The 21,185-nt window shown below is 40.0% G+C and overlaps 1 protein-coding gene across 1 annotated transcript in view; it reads right to left on the bottom strand.

Annotated features, from left to right (window-relative positions):
* The window catches only part of gpc3 (glypican 3), a 643,491-nt gene that overhangs the window by 193,538 nt on the left and 428,768 nt on the right, over window positions 1-21,185 (bottom strand). The window lies entirely within an intron of this gene.

The raw sequence follows: 21,185 nt of genomic DNA, 5'->3' as shown, positions 1-21,185 counted from the left end.
CAACAGAGCCTGAAATGTGGAAGTTTTCAACTTGAAACGGCGAGACGCTACCGCCTCGAAGCGCAGATCGCCGTCAGGCGCCGTGGATCGTCCTTAAAGCGACACTACCAGACCAAAATCTCTCATCAGCCGTTAAAATTTTTACCGAAAACCAGCTGAATTTATTGAATGGTGTCCACTCAGTTGTGCCTTACAGTTTTGAAAAAATTTTTATCAAACAAAGCAACAGTCTCTGAGCCATTCCTAAACAATGAAAAAAATCGACGAGCGGGTGGACGACTCCTCACTCAAAGACTGCCCACAGGCGAATGACGTAACCGACAGGCGTGAAAAAACTCTCGCATGCCCACGAGGGTTCAAGCATGTCTGATGTAATCACACGTGATTCAAATCCATATGGTTTTTGAAAAAAATAATAAGGTCGGATACTTTTCTAATAGACCTCGTATATATATATATATATATATATATATATATATATATATATATATATATATATATATAAATATAAAGACAAGATATTTAATGTTCAAATTGATAAACCTTATTATTTTTGTGCAAATATTTGCTCATTTTGAAATGGATGCCTGCAACATGTTTAAAAAAAACCTGTTACATCACCTTTCCTTCAAACAAAACTCAATAAGAGTGTTGTTCGAAGGAACTGGGGTTGTGTATATATACACGTGCACACACACTTGAAATTAGCAGCTGTAAATTACACATTCTTTTAAAAAAGTACAAACTGGGTCTTCACCAGTCAAACATGACAGTTTAGATGGAGGAGTTGAAATGAAATGAATTCCTCAATAAATAATCAGGAAAATGATCAACTGTGGAGTTTGCATGTTCTCCCTGTGTTTGCGTGGGTTTCCTCCGGGTGCTCCGGTTTCCTCCCACATCCAAAGACATGTGGGTTAGGTGGATTGGAACATTTAAAAAATTGTCCGTTGGTCTGTGTGTGGGTGTGTCTCTGTGTGTCTGTGCTTGTTTGTCTGTTTGTGGCCCTGCGACAGACTGGCGTCCTGTCCTGGCTGTACCCCGTCTTGCGCTCTATGACTGCTGGGATAGGCTCCAGCCCCCCGCAACCCTTAATTGGACTAAGCGGTAGAAGATGAATGAATGAATGAATGAATGAATGATCAACTGCAGCATTTCTAAAAATGTATTAGTGCATATTCAAAATGAATGGCTTTTGCTGTCACTTTTTTCCTACATGGATTACAATGGATTAATAAGTGATAAAAATGTAGCAGAGATGTAATTAGTGTTCTTGTTTCCTCATAGAAGCAACCATTTGGATTTGAGCTGCTTGAGCTCTTTTGGTGCACAAAGAGAAGACAATCAAAGGAGAGCTGATTGTTGGCTGTTGGGAAAAAAATCATTAGCAATTGTATCACAAGTCATGTACTTTCTAGCTCACATAGTCTTTATCAAATCCGTCATATTTTGGTCTCAACCCACTTCCTGTCTTTGTTTTCAGGGAAGGGGTCGGAGGGTGATGGATGTCTCCTCCACAGTCTCCTGTCCTCCTTCCCCGTGGGCTTGCTCTTCACTCCCCCTCTGACTCCTCTCATTCTTTCTTCCTCTTTTTGTCGCTCTTTCTCCTCAGTAACTGGTAAAAATAGAGCTTCATAAATCATGCATTTTCTCTCACAGCAGCATGTAAGAATGCAAGAAAAAGAAATTAATGTGGGGATAAAAGTGAGAAAAATGTGGAGGATGAGATGTGATGAAGTAGGTGGATGGCATCAAACTGTGGGAGAGATGACAGAGGAATAGATTGGAGCTGCGGGGCTGCTGGCTGTCCTCTCTGTCTCTCTGAGGACGGCTGATTCACACTGGATGAGAGAAATGAATGTTAACACACAGGGGGGACGATGAGCAGGCAGAGTACATGCTTCAAGTCCACAGAGGAGAAAAGAGATGTCTCCTCACACCTCAAGGACTCTTTTTACTCAGATAGTCGATTTGTCTGTCGCCTTCAATCACTGAGGTCTGCACTCTCGCAGCACGTCAACAACACTCCAGCATCAGCATCACAATCACATAAAACAAGACTACGTACATGTTGCTCTACAAAATATTCAAAGGTAAAGAATAATTTCACTTTTGTACAACCTGAATTATATGAAAACATTGTTAGCAATCAAGCCCCTGAGTCCTCTCCTCAAGTTTGCTTCATTTGCAAGAATCATTTTTAGAAAAAGTTTAGGAAAGAACGGATGACAGCAAAGAGGGCAGCTTATTAAGGGCGTACATCTCTCCCTAGAACAACACAATACTTTCATACATAGGCTATGATACAATACTTTTTTATGACTACTGCAGTGCCCATAGGAAGTTTGTATTCCAATAGAAAACTGGGACCAAAGAAATGGAATTAAAAAAAGACTATGACCAGATCATTCATTCATCTTCTACCGCTTAGTCCAATTAAGGGTCGCGGGGGGCTGGAGCCTATCCCAGCAGTCATAGGGCCCAAGGCGGGGTACACCCAGGACAGGACGCCAGTCTGTCGCAGGGCCACAAACAGACAAACAAGCACAGACACACCCACACACACACACCTACGGACAATTTAAAGACTCCAATCCACCTAACCCGCATGTCTTTGGACGAGGGAGGAAACCGGGGCACCCGGAGGAAACCCACGCAAAGACGGGGAGAACATGCAAACTCCACACAGAAAGGCCATGGGAATTGAACCCATGACCTTCTCACTGTGAGGCAACAGTGCTAACCACTAAGCCACTGTGCTGCCCATGACCAGATCAATACAGCATAATAATGCCAAATACCACCACCAGACCAACTGAATTCTAAATAAAGTGTGAAATGCCATCACCGGAATGCAGTGCTTTCAAATGCCACCAGTTGTAACCAATGAATATATCTCTACAATATTTAGCAACGCTTTCATTTTCCCTCAAAATATTTTATTTAAAAATTATATCTTGGTTTATGTATTAAACAGTAAAAACTGAAGGAAATCAATTGTAAGACCTAAAATATGTTTCTGTAGGAAGTATTTTAACCCTAAGGTCTAGTGGAGAGGGGTAAATTTTGGCTTTTTAAATACTGGAAAGACACTGGACTCACTGAGGATTTAGTACTGTTATAATGGACTGATACAGAAGGTGGCAGTAATGTAACAATAAGGATGCTGGCTGCCATTAAACACCATAGAAGAAGAAAGGGTGTGCTTTGTATCAAAATAAAGCTATATATATATATATATATATATATATATATATATATATATATATATATATATATATATATATATACACACACACGAGGTCTGTTAGAAAAGTATCGGACCTTTTTATTTTTTTCAAAAACCTGATGGATTTGAATCACGTGTGCTTGCATGAGCAAACCTTGAACCTTCATGCGCATGTGTGAATTTTTTCACACCTGTCAATTGCGTCATTTGCTGGCAAGCAACCTTTGTGTGAGGACGTGTGTTGTGCTCTCGTTGGATTTTCATTGCTAGGAAAATGATGGAACAACGGGAGCAGCGCTACTGCATCAAATTTTACCAGAAACTGAGCGACAGCCAGGTGGAAATCATTCAGAAGATTCAGACGGCTTTTGGTGACTTTTCAGACATGTGACTATCTAAGAAATTGTGGAAGAGGTGGGGGGCATCATTTTTCGGAGTCCAGCATGTCCTGTGAGGCTTCAACACGAAGGCGCTTTTGCTCCGACAGCAGCGGCACAAATTTCGCTGCAACTCTTTTCATGGACAAATAATCACAGTGGAATGTGCTGAAAAAGTGCTGATGTCCACCTCTTCCATAATTTCTCGGATAGCCACACGATAGTCCCACATCACCACAGCGTTCACTTTGGAATGATCCGGTCGTTTCAGCATGTTGATGGCCGACCGGAGCGTGACGCACTCTCCACCGTTGTGCGGCCGTCTTTAAACCGGTTGTACCGCTCCTTAATCTGTGTGATGCCCAGAGGATCGTCACCGAAAGCCACTTGAATCTTCCGAATGGTTTCCACCTGGCTGTCGCTCAATTTCTGGCAAAAATTGATGCAGCGCTGCTCCCGTCATTTTCCTTGCAATGAAAATCTGACGAGAGCACAACACATCCTCACACAAAGGCTGCTTGCCAGCAAATGACGCAATTGACAGGTGTGAAAAAGTTCACACATGCGCACGAAGGTTCAAGGTTGACTCATGCAAGCACACGTGATTCAAATCCATCAGGTTTTTGAAAAAAATAAAAAGGTCCGATACTTTTCTAACAGAATATATATATATATATATGCTGCTTTCAGTGATGCCGGTATTTGGTTAGACTCTTTCTCTCCGATTGTTCTGAGTTATTTTCATTAGTTACTTCATCCAAACCATCAACATGTCTATTAGACCCCATTCCTACCAGGCTGCTCAAGGAAGCCCTACCATTATTTAATGCTTCGATCTTAAATATGATCAATCTATCTTTGTTAGTTGGCTATGTACCACAGGCTTTTAAGGTGGCAGTAATTCAACCATTACTTAAAAAGCCGTCACTTGACCCAGCTATCTTAGCTAATTATAGGCCAATCTCCAACCTTCCTTTTCTCTCAAAAATTCTTGAAAGGGTAGTTGTAAAACAGCTAACCGATCATCTGCAGAGGAATGGTCTATTTGAAGAGTTTCAGTCAGGTTTTAGAATTCATCATAGTACAGAAACAGCATTAGTGAAGGTTACAAATGATCTTCTTATGGCCTCAGACAGTGGACTCATCTCTGTGCTTGTTCTGTTAGACCTCAGTGCTGCTTTTGATACTGTTGACCATAAAATTTTATTACAGAGATTAGAGCATGCCATAGGTATTAAAGGCACTGCACTGCAGTGGTTTGAATCATATTTATCTAATAGATTACAATTTGTTCATGTAAATGGGGAGTCTTCTTCACAGACTAAGGTTAATTATGGAGTTCCACAAGGTTCTGTGCTAGGACCAATTTTATTCACTTTATACATGCTTCCCTTAGGCAGTATTATTAGACGGCATTGCTTAAATTTTCATTGTTACGCAGATGATACCCAGCTTTATCTATCCATGAAGCCAGAGGACACACACCAATTAGCTAAACTGCAGGATTGTCTTACAGACATAAAGACATGGATGACCTTGAATAATCAGGTCCCATCTTATCTTAGGGACCTCATAGTACCATATCACCCCAATAGAGCGCTTCGCTCTCAGACTGCAGGCTTACTTGTAGTTCCTAGGGTTTGTAAGAGTAGAATGGGAGGCAGAGCCTTCAGCTTTCAGGCTCCTCTCCTCTGGAACCAGCTCCCAATTCGGATCAGGGAGACAGACACCCTCTCTACTTTTAAGATTAGGCTTAAAACTTTCCTTTTTGCTAAAACTTATAGTTAGGGCTGGATCAGGTGACCCTGAACCATCCCTTAGTTATGCTGCTATAGACTTAGACTGCTGGGGGGTTCCCATGATGCACTGAGTGTTTCTTTCTCTTTTTGCTCTGTATGCACCACTCTGCATTTAATCATTAGTAATTGATCTCTGCTCCCCTCCACAGCATGTCTTTTTCCTGGTTCTCTCCCTCAGCCCCAACCAGTCCCAGCAGAAGACTGCCCCTCCCTGAGCCTGGTTCTGCTGGAGGTTTCTTCCTGTTAAAAGGGAGCTTTTCCTTCCCACTGTTGCCAAGTGCTTGCTCACAGGGGGTCATTTTGACCGTTGGGGTTTTTCCGTAATTACTGTATGGCTTTGCCTTACAATATAAAGCGCCTTGGGGCAACTGTTTGTTGTGATTTGGCGCTATATAAACAAAATTGATTTGATTTGATATATATATATATATATATATATATATATACACACACACACACAAAAGAGAGAGACACAAAATCTTTGATATTGCTGGAACAACCATTCGGCCATCCTCAATTTCAACATCATCCAAAGTAGTAATGGGTATTAAGTTTGCAAAGCATATCCCTCTATGATTTTTATGGACACATCTATGGAACCAGGCCACAGTCTCAACTTGTTGAATTTCCCTCCCTGGCAGATAAACTGCACTATCACCATAGTAGATTTTCTGCACTAATTTCCCCGCTAAGCTAATGGATTCCACACCCACATTCATCATAAGCCTTGCAGGGTCTCTAATCACCTGCTCCATGGCCTGCTGTAAATTCCTAATGTTACCCTCCCTGTCGAGCTCTATCTATGTTAGCAGACAAGATGGCGGCGCCTTCCCCAGTAGGGTGGAAGCCGTCCAGCATCAGCACGCCATGGCAGCCCCACAACGAAGGCCAGTTATCAATAAAGCTAAAGCCTTGCTGTCTAAAAAATTGCACCAGCCACCTATTTAATGATGTCAGCCTGCTAAACGCCTCATCATTACCCCAGGAGGGGAGGGGGCCAGAGACTCTTAATCGATGCTGCCACATCTTTCTGGCAAGGTCACAAGTCCTCTCTATGTCCATTTTTGTGACCCCTGAGTGCTTCATCCTGACATCATTGGTGCCAACGTGAATAACTATGTGACTATATCTCATGTCATGTTCCTTAGTCTGTCTTCCCTTCTGCAGTGTCAACATCCTAAGATGAAATGCGGTGTCGGGAGGTCTGGCCCAAGGAATACATTTAATGTCAGCCGGTGTCTGTAACCTGACTTTGCGGGTGATAGAATCCCTTAGCACTAAAGTCCGGCGTTTCGGCCTGGAGACAGGAGTGGAAGTCACTCGTGGGCTCATAGAATTCACATCAGGCAAATCTAAGGGAAAAAAACGATTCACAGTTCGCAGTGGCGAGTGTGATCGGGGCACCACAACCGGGTACCAAGACCTATGGGGCTTCCTCTGCCTAGCCACAGTCTGAAAGCCGTCCTCCACAGCTGGCGTTTCTAGGCTGATGTTAATGGCACGCTAGCCGGCCCAACACTAACCTCATCTGGAGTGCCCATAACATCTAACTCCACTGAGCTAAGAAGCTGCTCTAACTTACAGACACGGCTCTCTAAGAGAGCCACCCTATCTTCCAACATCACGCAGGATTTACGGAGGGTGTAAAGTAGTGTACTTTGTGCACTAGGAAATTCAAGAGTATAGCCAAGCAAACATGTGCTAACAATAATGAAAAAGCTAACCACTCCTAAATGTCATGCAGGATTCACACAGACATGAAGAAATGAATAAAATTTCACAGCAGTTACACTGAAAAAGTAGCAGAACTATTAGACTTGTAGGAACAGTAAAAAAAAAACCCTCCTACGAGTAATCCACTCCTAAGATTAACACAATAGTAAAGTACTAAGATAAAATTCACAACAGTTACACTAAAAAACTAACAGAAGTATTAAAGAAATGGGGTGGGGGGGTCGAACTAGGTAACACAAGCTAACCGCTAGCAAAAATGCTAGCCATTCCTAAGATTTACACAGGAGGAAAATAATGACCTAAAATTCACAGCCGTTACACTGAAAAACTAACAGAAGTATTAAACAGGTAACAAAGAAACAGCTATAAAAGTAATGGACCTCGCTAGCGAAAGCTAACTGCTAGCGAATGCTAACCACTAGTGATTCATAATAGGACTGTAGTTAAATAAGATTCAGAGTAGATACATTTAACAACCAGAAGAGTGCTAAATAGAAATAAAAGAAATGTATACAACCATGTAAAGTTCGGAAAAGCATCACAACAGCAAACAATCCAATGGAAGCCACTGGTACGGCACAAATTGTGTTTGGGATGAACTTCCACAGCAAACAAGCGATCGACACCAAACTTGGTATGGTGACTGGGGGCACCAAGCTGGACATCTCTGGGGCTCTTAAGTTGAAAGCGCACATGCGCAAACACATGTACACACATGTACACACATGTACACACACACACACACACACACACACACACACACACACACACACACACACACACACACACACACACACACACACACACACACACACACACACACACACACTAGATTAAAGCATCACATGCACATTAAAGTGAAAGTTCTTTTTCTCTAAGAATTATTATTCTTATTATTAAATTATTGGTTGCCCAGTAACCATAAAAAGATAAATAGATAAAGATAATATATTAAAGCATTAGCCTAGTAACCAGAAGAATTAAAGTGAAAGGTCTTTTTGTCCTAGATTTCTAGCAATAATGATTAAAGATCATTTCTGTAATAGATCTACAGATTATTTCTAGCAATAATGATTAAAGCTGAATTATGTAATAGATAAATAAAGAGAACAGATTAAAGCATTCAATTATTGGTTGCCTAGTAACCACAAAGAATTAAAGTGAAATTTCTTTTTGTTTAAGATTTCTAGCAATAATGATTAAAGCTGAATTCTGTAATAGATAAATAAAGAGAACAGATTAAAGCATTAAATTATTGGTTGCCTAGTAACCACAAAGAATTAAAGTGAAATTTCTTTTTGTTTAAGATTTCTAGCAATAATGATTAAAGCTGAATTCTGTAATAGATAAATAGATAAAGGGAATAGAATAAAGCATTAAATTATTGCTTTGCAGCAGGTATACCTGCTAATCTTATATATATTACTCTGGAACAATCTGGACAAACAGTCTTGTAAAGGACAATAAGCAGGGCATTAAAGAGCAAACTTCACTTTACCCCAGAATGACATGAACAGGAATCGATTGCAGCTCACAGCGATTCCCACTGAAAATAACAAAGAAACAACCTGAGCTTCTCGCATGTTTACAGAAAACAAACACAATGACAACATCTAAAAACCCAGATAATATAATCATGAGAGTTTTAGGCACAATATACAAAGAGTTTTATGTTGCGATGTTAATGCTCTTGTGCAGCGTTTAAAGTGCAGCCTTATCAGAATGTCTCAATGCAGTTCTCAATGTTACTGAGATCTCGCAGAGCGGCGAACTCTTTGATGTTTTTCAAGATTTGACCTCAATAGGGCGAATGGAACGTGGAAACTAATTCTGAAAGAAATCCGTATACAAATGGAGGTTTTGCAGAACAGAAACGACTCGGAGTGAGGCATCTTGGAAGTACTAATGTGACAAAGTGACAAAGTTTTTTTATTCGGCACACAAAATATTCAAATAGAAAAAAATGAACAATTCCACAAACAAACACAGACAAAACTAGTGAGTCCGAAAGGGTGTGGGCTGAAGCAAAGCTTATTATCGCCCACCCCTGCTAGTACAAGTCCAACAATTCTAATCAGTCATATTTACATAAATACAAATTCACTACTACATGTCGACACACAGACATACACATCAATATACTATTCACTTATAATTATATTTATATAGTACCAGATCACAAGAAAGTCGAATCAAGGCACTTTAAGCCAGTAAGGACTAACCTTACCAACCCCCAGAGCAAGCACTAGGCAACTGTGGTGAGGAAAAACTCCCTATAAGGAAGAAACCTCAAGCAGACCAGGCTCTTGGGGGTGACCCTCTGCTTGGGCTGTGCCATATATACCTATATACATACGTATATACTTTACAAACATAAATATATACATACATATACACAGTCACTTATATACATATACATATACACCTACCCATATCTATATATCTACATACGCATATACATACCCACACATTCAAATATACAATAAGTCCCACTTATAAATTGAACATTCCATATAAATCAAATTATATTTGCTTCTTTATGATACTTAGACATGATGTTCTTTTTGAGTAGTTTCTTAAATCTCACTAAGGTACTACTCATTCTAACCTCTGTTGAACATTTGTTCCATTTCCTCACCCCAACCACAGACACACAAAAACCCTTTACATTTGTTCTTACTGGTGGTTTCATAAAAATTGCACAACCTCTTAAACTATATCTGGATTCCCTCAATCGGAGCAGACTCTTGACATGTCTCGGTAAGGCTTGGTTTTTCACTCGAAATAAAGTTTGAATTGTAATGTAATCAACCAAATCTATGAATTTTAATAAATTTAAAGACACAAATAGAGAATGAGTTGGTTCACGATAATGTTTATTGCAGATGATTCATATGGCTCGTTTTTGCAAAAGGAATATTGGATTGGTATTTGATTTGTAAGTGTTTCCCCATGACTCAACACAATATGTCATATATAGTACCATCAGAGAATGATATAAGGTAAGTAACCCTTCTTGCGGCAGTAGGTCTTTGGCTTTATACAAAATGGCTATAGTTTTTGACAATTTTGATTTCACATAATTTCTATGTGGTTTCCAGCTAAGTTTATTATCAATTATAACACCTAAAAATTTATTCTCTGTTATTAACTCAATTTCCTTATTGTTTATAGTTAAATTTTTACATTTGGGTGCCTGTTTATTTCCAAATATAATACATTTAGTTTTCCCAAGGTTGAGTGACAACTTATTAGTGTCAAACCAAACCTTAAATTTTTCCAGTTCTTTCTCCACTATGTCCCGAAGCTGTTCAAGATTTTCACCGCTACAGAACACAGTTGTATCATCCGCAAAAAGGACACATCTCAGTGAACTCGACACCCAACTTATATCATTTATAGATTATAAACAACAAAGGACCCAGCACTGAGCCCTGCGGCACCCCACATGTGACATCCCTGAGTTCAGAATTTGTATTATTGAATTGAACATACTGAAATCTGCCTTGTAAATAACTAGCTATCCATTCATATGCCAGACCTCTGATTCCATATTTCTGCAGTTTAATTAATAGTATTCCATGGTTAATTGTGTCAAACGCTTTCTGTAAATAAAAAACAAAACAAAACACATATTGTGTATTGTTTATTGTCAACTGCAGTTGCTATACTTTCCACAAAGTCCATCAAAGCATGTGATGTAGTTCGAGACCTTCTGAATCCATATTGTTTTTCACAAATGATGTTATGCTTCAGTAAATAATCATTTAATCTTTTAGCAAATATTTTTTCCAAAATTTGGGAAAATTGTGGCAGGAGTGATATAGGTCTATAATTAGAAAATGTGTGTTTGTCACCAGTTTTAAACAGAGGAATTACTTTCGCTATTTTCACTTGAGAAGGAAATTTACCAGTACTTAGTGACATATTGCAAATATAATTGAACGGTTTTACTATACAATCAATAACTTTTTTTAATAAAGCCATATTCAAATTATTAAAATCAGTCGATTTCTTACTTTTTGAACCATGAACCAGATCAAGTATTTCCCTTTCATGAGTACCACCAATGAACATTGAAACAGATTTGTTAAACGTTGAATTATTTACCCAGAAGTTATTAGTTGATGAGTCAATTTTACTGGCAAGATTTTTACCCACATTAACGAAGTATTCATTAAAGTGTTCAGCAATAGACTCATCGTTATCAATCGTGATGTAGATGTTACTCTGAAAAAATGAAGGATAATCTCGTTACTCTATTCTTTTTTTACTATTTCATTTAATATGTTCCATGTGTTTTTTGATGTTATTTCTATTTTTGACAAGTAACTCATTATAATATATTTTTTTACTGAGTCTCATGATATTGATTAACTTATTCTTATATGTTTTATACTTACTTTCAGCTTCCTTAGTTCGTAGTTTTATGAATTGTTTATATAGTACGTTTTTCTTTTTACATGCCCTCTGAAGTCCCTTAGTTATCCATGGTTTGTTGCTATATTGATTTCTATATATTTTGTCAACAAATGGACAGTGTTTATTATACAAACTGGAAAAAATGGAGATGAAAGCATCATATGACCTGTCAACATCATCAACAAAAACATCTGACCAATTCTGACTTGATAACTCCTCCCTTAAATTATCAATTGTTTCAGGTGTTACTTTTCTACTCATGAATTTGATATTGCTTTGATACATACAACAACCCTCCAATGCAAAGACTGAGAAAACTGGCAAGTGATCACTGATATCACTGACCAGTAGTCCCCCACTAAGATTACCGAATATAACGTTAGTTAAAATATTGTCAATGAGAGTTGTTGAGTCCATAGTTATTCTGCTAGGATGAATGATGGTTGGAAACAGTCCTAAACAGTACAAGGTGTTTATAAATGAAGTGATTTGTGGATGATTGTGAGGGTTTAAAAAATCTATATTGAAATCTCCACAGACAAATAAATGCTTATTTCTGTTGATTTTGTTGTACATTCCTAAGATAATGTCTTCAAAGGTGTCAATATTTGTCCCAGGAGCTCTGTAAATGCAACTAACAACTATGTTTTTGGAGTTTATAGATGTCATTTCTATGGTAACACATTCCATGATGTTGTCCACTGAAAATGACATGTTGTTAATGAGTTTACAGTTATAATCTGACCTTACAAACAATGCAATGCCTCCGCCCCTTCTCGTCTGCCTATTAACCAGGAACAATTCATAACCATCAACATATACCAGATCTTTATTATCCTCATTTAACCATGTTTCTGAAATTGCAATAACTGAAAAACGTTTTTTTGGATGTTTTCAAACAATCATTAATAGTGGACAGATTACGAGAAAGACTTCTGCTGTTGAAATGTATAATTGAAAAATCTTCATCACTGATTTTATAATTTTTGAATTGTTCTTCTGTAAAATATTTGCACTGTCTCACAATATTCTCACTGAAAAAGTTATCAGGATCATTTTCAGATTCGAAGGGGCGAAGAGCAGAGTTATTATAATTAAATGTATCTAGACAGAGCTCCTGGGCAGAAATAAACGGATCATTATCCTTAGTCATTATGTCTCTCTTGTCTCCGGGTGTAGATGATGTGGATGAGTGGGTTGCTCCAGTCTGCATCATGGTGCTGTGATGTGTTTGAGTCCTCATACCTATTGTTCATATTTGTCCAGCTCCTCGATGTTCCTTATTGCCATAACCTTTGCTTGTTCTGGTGATCCGTTCAGTTTGATGAATATTTTACAGTTTGAAGTCCATGTGTGCTGGATTTTTCCCTGTTTCTTCAAGAAGCGTGCTTTCCTGGCGATGTCGGCATTCCGTTTGGTGAGATGTTCACTGATGAATATGTTTGTCCCTTTCAGTTTTCTTCCTTGTTTTAACAGTGCTGTTTTGTGTTTTCTGTTGATGAATCTCATGATGACGGTTTGTTTATCACCGTCATTTCTCCGGGGCAGAGGGTGGCACGCTTCAATGTTATTTAAATCCATTTCTATACCTTTAAATAGGAGGAAATCAACAACCTGTTTTTCCACAGAGCTGACCTCCTGTTCACTGGGATCCCCTCCGCTCTCATCTGTTACCGCCCGTGCGTAGGACCGTGGTTTGATGTGAAGACCTGTGATGATGACGTCGTTGATTCTGGTGTACTGCTCCAATTCAGCCACTCTATTTTCCAGCTGCACCAGATGCCGGTCTTTCTCGGCGTTCTGGAGCCATAATGCCTTCACCTCCTCCACCAGATCCATGATTGATTTCTGTTGCTGCTTCACAACAGAAATCTCCTCTGATAGAAAGTCCAGAGATGTTTTAATATCGTCACCTTCCTCCGCTGTCAGAACCTTCTTAGGCCCCATGGTCGGCTTATGAGCAGCTTGTGATGTTAACAGCCTGCGTTGTTTGTCACCGGGATGGATCTGCAGTGCGCTGGTGCCGCGCGGCCTCGGTGTTTCCGCGCTGATGGATCCGCGGTGGCTGCACGAGGCCTCGGGGAAGCGGCACTCGTGACGCGCGGCTTTAATGACGCAGCGCGCGGCCTCAGTGAATTCACCACATTGGGCGGGCCTCGGACGTTGTTGCTGTCCAGTCGCGGGGCTAAGTTGCCGGTTGAGGTGGTATTCCCACTGTCCGGGTTGGCAAACACCGGCGTGGCAGATGGCAACTACAAACACCACCTGAGAGAGTGATGACACGCAGCTCTCTAGTGGTTTGAACAGCTGTATCTGTAGCCTTACCATTGTTACCAATGTCAAAATAAAGGTTGAATATCAAAATAAAGGTTTTGAAAATGATTCCCCAAAATCTTCATAATAAAGGATGCACATCATCGTGCCATGCACAAGCCATATCCAGAAGCTGAGGTTGATCTGACAAACAGTCAGAGATATGTGAGCCACATCCACACACATCCACACACAGACATTTCTTGCTTTACAGACAGATGGAATGATTCAACTCAGTGCATTATGATGCAATCTGATATGATTCTTTGTTTAATGTAGACATTCTTTTTCCATGATAAATTTGAATAAGCCTAAAGTGGCATAGCTTACTTTCAGATACATATTTCTTGAAAAACCAAGGATGTTCTTTGGGATTTTACTACTGTGCTGTGGCCTGTCCTTGTCTTTTTTCACCACTTTGGGAAGCACCACATACAGTATAGCAGCAAGCACAGCATAGAAGAAGCCCAGAAGAAGAAGAAGCCACCTGTTGTTAGCATATCATAAATAGTGTTCCATAAGTTTCCACCTCTGAGCCAGTCTGCTGGTATTAATAAATTGCCAACTGAACATAAAGTTCAAACCGTGACATTTATTCCTTGTACTGAATACCACTATGAGATGTTGGTTTTGTTTTTACCTCTCAAAGTTTGACGTTGGCTGTTAGTATCTCTTTTAGTAGGGGGTTGAATGGTTGAATGAATGTTTGTTACATCTTTATAAAACTGCAACCATGCGCTCTAGTTGCTGGCTGTGGGCCTCTTAATACACTGTCTTGTAACTAATCTGCAGGGTCTGGGAGACTCTGGTACAAGGAGGGACTGAGATCTGTATTCGTCCATGAATTGCTCTGTGAATTGTTCTGTAATTTATGTTTGTATCATGGCCCAAGCAGAGGGTCACCCCTTTGAGTCTGGTCATGGATGACCTCTAATTTCCTGCTTTTAAACTCAGATAAGACTGAAGTTATTGTACTTGGCCCCACAAATCTTAGAAACATAGTGTCTAAAGAGATCCTTACTCTGGATGGCATTACTCTGACCTCTAGTAATACTGTGAGAAATCTTGGAGTCATTTTTGATCAGGATATGTCATTCAATGCGCATATTAAGCAAATATGTAGGACTGCTTTTTTGCATTTGCGCAATATCTCTAAAATTAGAAAGGTCTTGTCTCAGAGTGATGCTGAAAAACTAATTCATGCATTTATTTCCTCTAGGCTGGACTATTGTAATTCATTATTATCAGGTTGTCCTAAAAGTTCCGTGAAAAGCCTTCAGTTAATTCAAAATGCTGCAGCTAGAGTACTAACGGGGACTAGAAGGAGAGAGCATATCTCACCCATATTGGCCTCTCTTCATTGGCTTCCTGTTATTTCTACAATAGAATTTAAAATTCTTCTTCTTACTTATAAGGTTTTGAATAATCAGGTCCCATCTTATCTTAGGGACCTCATAGTACCATATCACCCCAATAGAGCGCTTCGCTCTCAGACTGCAGGCTTACTTGTAGTTCCTAGGGTTTGTAAGAGTAGAATGGGAGGCAGAGCCTTCAGCTTTCAGGCTCCTCTCCTGTGGAACCAGCTCCCAATTCAGATCAGGGAGACAGACACCCTCTCTACTTTTAAGATTAGGCTTAAAACTTTCCTTTTTGCTAAAGCTTATAGTTAGGGCTGGATCAGGTGACCCTGAACCATCCCTTAGTTATGCTGCTATAGACGTAGACTGCTGGGGGGTTCCCATGATGCCCTGAGTGTTTCTTTCTCTTTTTGCTCTGTATGCACCACTCTGCATTTAATCATTAGTGATTGATCTCTGCTCCCCTCCACAGCATGTCTTTTTCCTGGTTCTCTCCCTCAGCCCCAACCAGTCCCAGCAGAAGACTGCCCCTCCCTGAGCCTGGTTCTGCTGGAGGTTTCTTCCTGTTAAAAGGGAGTTTTTCCTTCCCACTGTCGCCAAGTGCTTGCTCACAGGGGGTCGTTTTGACCGTTGGGGTTTTTACGTAATTATTGTAAGGCCTTGCCTTACAATATAAAGCGCCTTGGGGCAACTGTTTGTTGTGATTTGGTGCTATATAAATAAAATCGATTGATTGATTGATTGATTTTTCCGCACCTTTTACATGTCAGTGATGGTAGTGCAGTTTCTGGCTGGCAATCAGAGTTTTTGTAAATTGCAGGTTCGAATCCCATGGGTGGCATGTATTTTTTTTTTTTTCACAGCAGCTGCGCAATGTGGTTACTCATGTTCCAGCTGCTCACATTGTGTTCCCGCTGCCCCGGTTTCATGCACGCTCATGCACGACACCGTCGTGTGCACAAAACCGTTGCAGCGGGATCGTTCACATCTGCCCGTCGGCTCAATGTTTTCATGGTTCGCTCATACGAGCTGTTCTACCATGATCTGCCCTGATTTGTACAACCCCTGGCAAAAAGTATGGAATCACCGGCCTCAGAGGATGTTCATTCAGTTGTTTAATTTTGTAGAAAAAAGCAGATCACAGACATGACACAAAACTAAACTCATTTCAAATGGCAACTTTCTGGCTTTAAGAAACACTATAAGAAATCAAGAAAAAAAGATTGTGGCAGTCAGTAAGAGTTACTTTTTTAGACCAAGCAGAGGAAAAAATATGGAATCACTCAATTCTGAGGAAAAAATTATGGAATCACCCTGTAAATTTTCATCCCCCAAATTAACACCTGCATCATATCAGATCTGCTCATTGACACTGACCCTATGCCATGACATTGACCCTATGTGTCTTTTTGCAAGGAATGTTTTTGCAGTTTTTGCTCTATGGCAAGATGCATTATCATCTTGAAAAATGATTTCATCATCCCCAAACATCCTTTCAGTTGTCCAAAATATCAACATAAACTTGTGCATTTATTGATGATGTAATGACAGCCATCTCCCCAGTGCCTTTACCTGACATGCAGCCCCATATCATCAATGACTGTGGAAATTTACATGTTCTGTTCAGGCAGTCATCTTTATAAATCTCATTGGAAAGGCACCAAACAAAAGTTCCAGCATCATCACCTTGCCCAATGCAGATTTGAGATTCATCACTGAATATGACTTTCATCCAGTCATCCACAGTCCACAATTGCTTTTCCTTAGCCCATTGTAACCTTGGGTTTTTCTGTTTAGGTGTTAATAATGCCTTTCGTTTAGCTTTTCTGTATGTAAATCCCATTTCCTTTAGGCGGTTACTTACAGTTCAGTCACAGACGTTGACTCCAGTTTCCTCCCATTCGTTCCTCATTTGTTTTGTTGTACATTTTTCGATTTTTGAGACATATTGCTTTAAGTTTTCTGTCTTGACGCTTTGATGTCTTCCTTGGTCTACCAGTATGTTTGCCTTTAACAACCTTCCCATGTTGTTTGTATTTGGTCCAGAGTTTAGACACAGCAGACTGTGAACAACCAACATCTTTTGCAACATTGCGTGATGATTTACCCTCTTTTAAGAGTTTGATAATCCTCTCCTTTGTTTCAATTGACATCTCTCGTGTTGGAGCCATGATTCATGTCAGTCCACTTGGTGCAACAGCTCTCCAAGGTGTGTTCACTCCTTTTTAGATGCAGACTAACGAGCAGATCTGATTTGATGCAGGTGTTAATTTGGGGGATGAAAATTTACAGGGTGATTCCATAATTAAACAACTGAATGAACATCCTCCGAGGCCGGTGATTCCATAATTTTTGCCAGGGGTTGTATTCACACGATTTGTGAAGGGCCCCTAAAGAAGGACAACAAAATCCAAATGAAAGAAGAAATTTGGACTTTCATTGACTTTCAGGGTTATTGTGAAACTTTCGTCCAGCTTCGTTCCTGCAGGTGGTGCTTCGACAGAATTTTTAAACTGTTGAAAAATTTGAACAAACAGAGACGACAACTTCTATTCGTCCATACTTTGTTTTGCTTTTGTTCTTGACGGTTTCTGAATGTTTGATTAGTTTTCATAATGTTAGTGTTTTGTTTGACTTTCGTCCAACCTCTTTCAACCTCTCAAGTCCGATGTATTGAACAAGGGTTGACGATATCTGAACAAATCAATAACTAAAGCTTTGACGAGCTGAACGAAACATACTTGTATCGCTAATGAATCATCCATGTTTTGGACGAAAAAGCAATGTTTCCATAAAGAAATAATAGCGTTAATGTTTTATCAACTACTTTCACTATTTACGCACGTTTTGACTGTTTGTGGCTGGCCTGCATGTCTTCGGGAATAGCCTTTGTCTGACACAGACAGTTCCCCATGTCTGATGCCAAGTAAAGTATACAACAAGGTATAGACATGTTGCGAGAGCTCAGAATGTGAAGACAAAAAAATCTCTCACCTGATGTCAAGACAAACAAACTCCCGCACCTGCAAGCCTGCAAGTACTGCGGACATGAGGACAAGGTTTGCTGCACCTGCTTTCAGTCACGTCATCGTGAATGTTTCGTTTTGATTTTGTTTAAAGCATCAAGGTTGATGTTCGATTTGTTTTTTTTCTGTAGTTCAGTTATGTGTCGTTCCTTTTTCACTCGATTCACAGGATTTTTGGTGATGGGAAAGGTGCAGGATCTTTCATCCACCTTTTTTGTGATGATTTGTGACTTTCTGACTTCTTAAGCATACCAAATATGTCAGCTCTCCCCAGTTTGTCCGTGTCCAAAGGTACACGTATACATGCACGCACACATACACATACACAGAGGCCACTTGGCTTTTAATATATAGATGATTTACCGCCCCCTGCTGGAATGGCGTATGAGTCCAGAATGTAATTATCAATGTCAATTGTTCACTGTTGTTACGTAATATCCACAATTTCTCCAAAAATATTACTCCTATCAATGTTCAGTTTTGGCGGCCTTCATCCTTGACCCAAAATTCATTAGCATATCAAACGGCAAATGTCAGCTCTCCCTGGTTTATCTGTGTTAGAAGGTACACACATGCATGCACGCACACACACATACGCAGAGGCCACTTAGCTTTTAATATATACTCGTAGATGATTTACCGCCCCCTGCTGGAATGGCGTGTGAGTCCAGAATGTAATTTTCAGTGTCCATTGATCACAACTGTTAGCTCACACTCACTCATCTTCAACCGCTTAGTCCAACTAAGGGTTGCGGGGGGCTGGAACCTCTCCCAGCAGTCATAGAGCATGAGGTAGGGTTCACCCTGGACAGTACGCCAGCTTGTCGCAGGGCCACATACAGACAAACAAACACATTCGCACCCGCAGGCACACCTACAGACAATTTAAAGTTTCCAGTCCACCTAACCTGTGTGTCTTTGGACGTGGGAGGAAACTGGAACACCCGAAGAGAACCCATGGAAACACGGGGAGAGCATGCAAATTCTACACAGAATCAAACCCAATGGGAAATGAACCCATGACCTTCTTGCTGTGAGGCAACAGTGCTAACCACTAAGTCACTATCAGTTCTTAGATAATATCCCAAATTTCTCCAAATATATTAGTCCTATCAGCTTCCATTGTCATGGCGTTCATCCTTAACACAAAATATATTAGCATACCAAAAGGCAAATGTCAGCTTTCACCAGTTTGTCCATGATCAAAGCCACACACATGCATGCACGCTAACATGTGGCAGCAGATTTTTATTAAGAATATCTCAGTAAATTTTTACATTCATCTTTCCATGAATTTATGAAGTTTGCTAGGGCTGTATGCAGAAAACCTGCCCCACACCATGATGGCTCCACCTCCAAACTTCACTGTTGGTATGATGTGTTTTGGGACCATCTGACCTCCAAACATGGTGTGTAGTATGGCATCCAAACAGTTCAGGTTTGGTCTTGTCTGACCAGACTTTACTGTTCCACTTTTTCACAAGCTTATCTAAATGTTGTGCAGCAAACATTAAACAAGCTTCAACATGCTTTTTATTCAGCAATGGAGTCTTGTGTGGTGAGTATGCATACACACCATGGCTGTTGAGTAACTACTTATTGTTTTCTCTGAATCAAATGTATCTGCTAATTCCAGGTCTTTCTGAAGCTCTCCGCAAGTGGTCCTTGGCTCGTCTGATCATTTTTTTTCACTCCTCACCTGGTCATGGCTGGTTTACTGTGAAATGTTCTTCCTTCCACTTTCAGATTATGGCCCTAACAGTGCTCACTGGAATATTCGTAAGATTAGAAATCCTTCTGTAACCAATGGCATCAGTATGTTTTGAAACAAGAAGGTTGTGAAGATCCTGAGAGCTCTTTGCTTGTACCCAATTTTTTTATTGGCCACCAGTTGTGACCAAACCAGCTGATATTAATTTGCACTGACAAGGGGCAGGATTGTTTTCTGATTACTGATAGATTTCAGATGGTGTCTTGACTTTCCATGCCTCTTTGCACCTCCCTTTCTTCAGATGTTAAATACTTTTTTCCTGTGTCATTTCACATTTTTACACATAATGTAATTTATAGAAATCTGTGGTTTGATTTCTTTGTATGTGTGGATGGATTGTTACTGACATGTGGTGAAAATTCCATGTCAGCAACACCTTTAGAAATAGATTTCCTGAGAAAATTGGTGACATGTTTAATACTTATTTTACCTACTGAGTTTTGAATCAGTTTTCAATCCACAAGTGAAGCATTGAGACCCCATTTAGCACAGTTCATGATGACATTCTCTTGATACAGACTCAGTAACAATGTTGAAAAGATGATTTGAAATATTCTGGAGGAGTGCTTCAAGTTAGCCATCACTTAATTGCAGTTCTGATTAAAAGTTTTGGAACCATCCCCAGCCACACATTCTATCTCTTACTTAATTTATGTCTTACTTTCCTGTTTTGTCCTTTAAGTGATGCCAATATTTCTAGCAAAGCATTGCAATGTGATGATGTGGAAATGAGAGTGGACTCAGTTAAATATCATGTCTGAAGTCGAGTAATCTGAAAGTGTTCATTTGGTTTGATCTCTTGCAGCGCCTTAATGAGACTCGTCTCTGAGCTAAACAGCAAACTGACAAAGCAGGTTTTAATCCAATATACTGGAACCAAACACAGAGCCATAAACCCAGCATAAAGCCATCTGCGAAGACTGGAGCTGTCATCTTAAATAAACCCACCCAGCGATTGTTTAATTTTGGATAAGGATCTCAGAGACAGAAATTGCTTTCCCTGAAGTCAGCAAAGCAAGGATGTGGCCACGCCCCCATGCTGCAGAGTAAGTGAGGTCAACCTGTGCGTTAATAAATGATGTGTTCTGAGTAGAAACCTGGTCGCTGCGGGGCTCTGGGGTGTGAGAGTGAAAAGTTCAGCAGATATACAAGAGCA

Source organism: Thalassophryne amazonica, chromosome 11 (genome assembly GCF_902500255.1).
Source record: "Thalassophryne amazonica chromosome 11, fThaAma1.1, whole genome shotgun sequence".
NCBI classification, from domain to species: domain Eukaryota; kingdom Metazoa; phylum Chordata; class Actinopteri; order Batrachoidiformes; family Batrachoididae; genus Thalassophryne; species Thalassophryne amazonica.
This window is presented reverse-complemented; position numbering and strand designations above follow the sequence as displayed.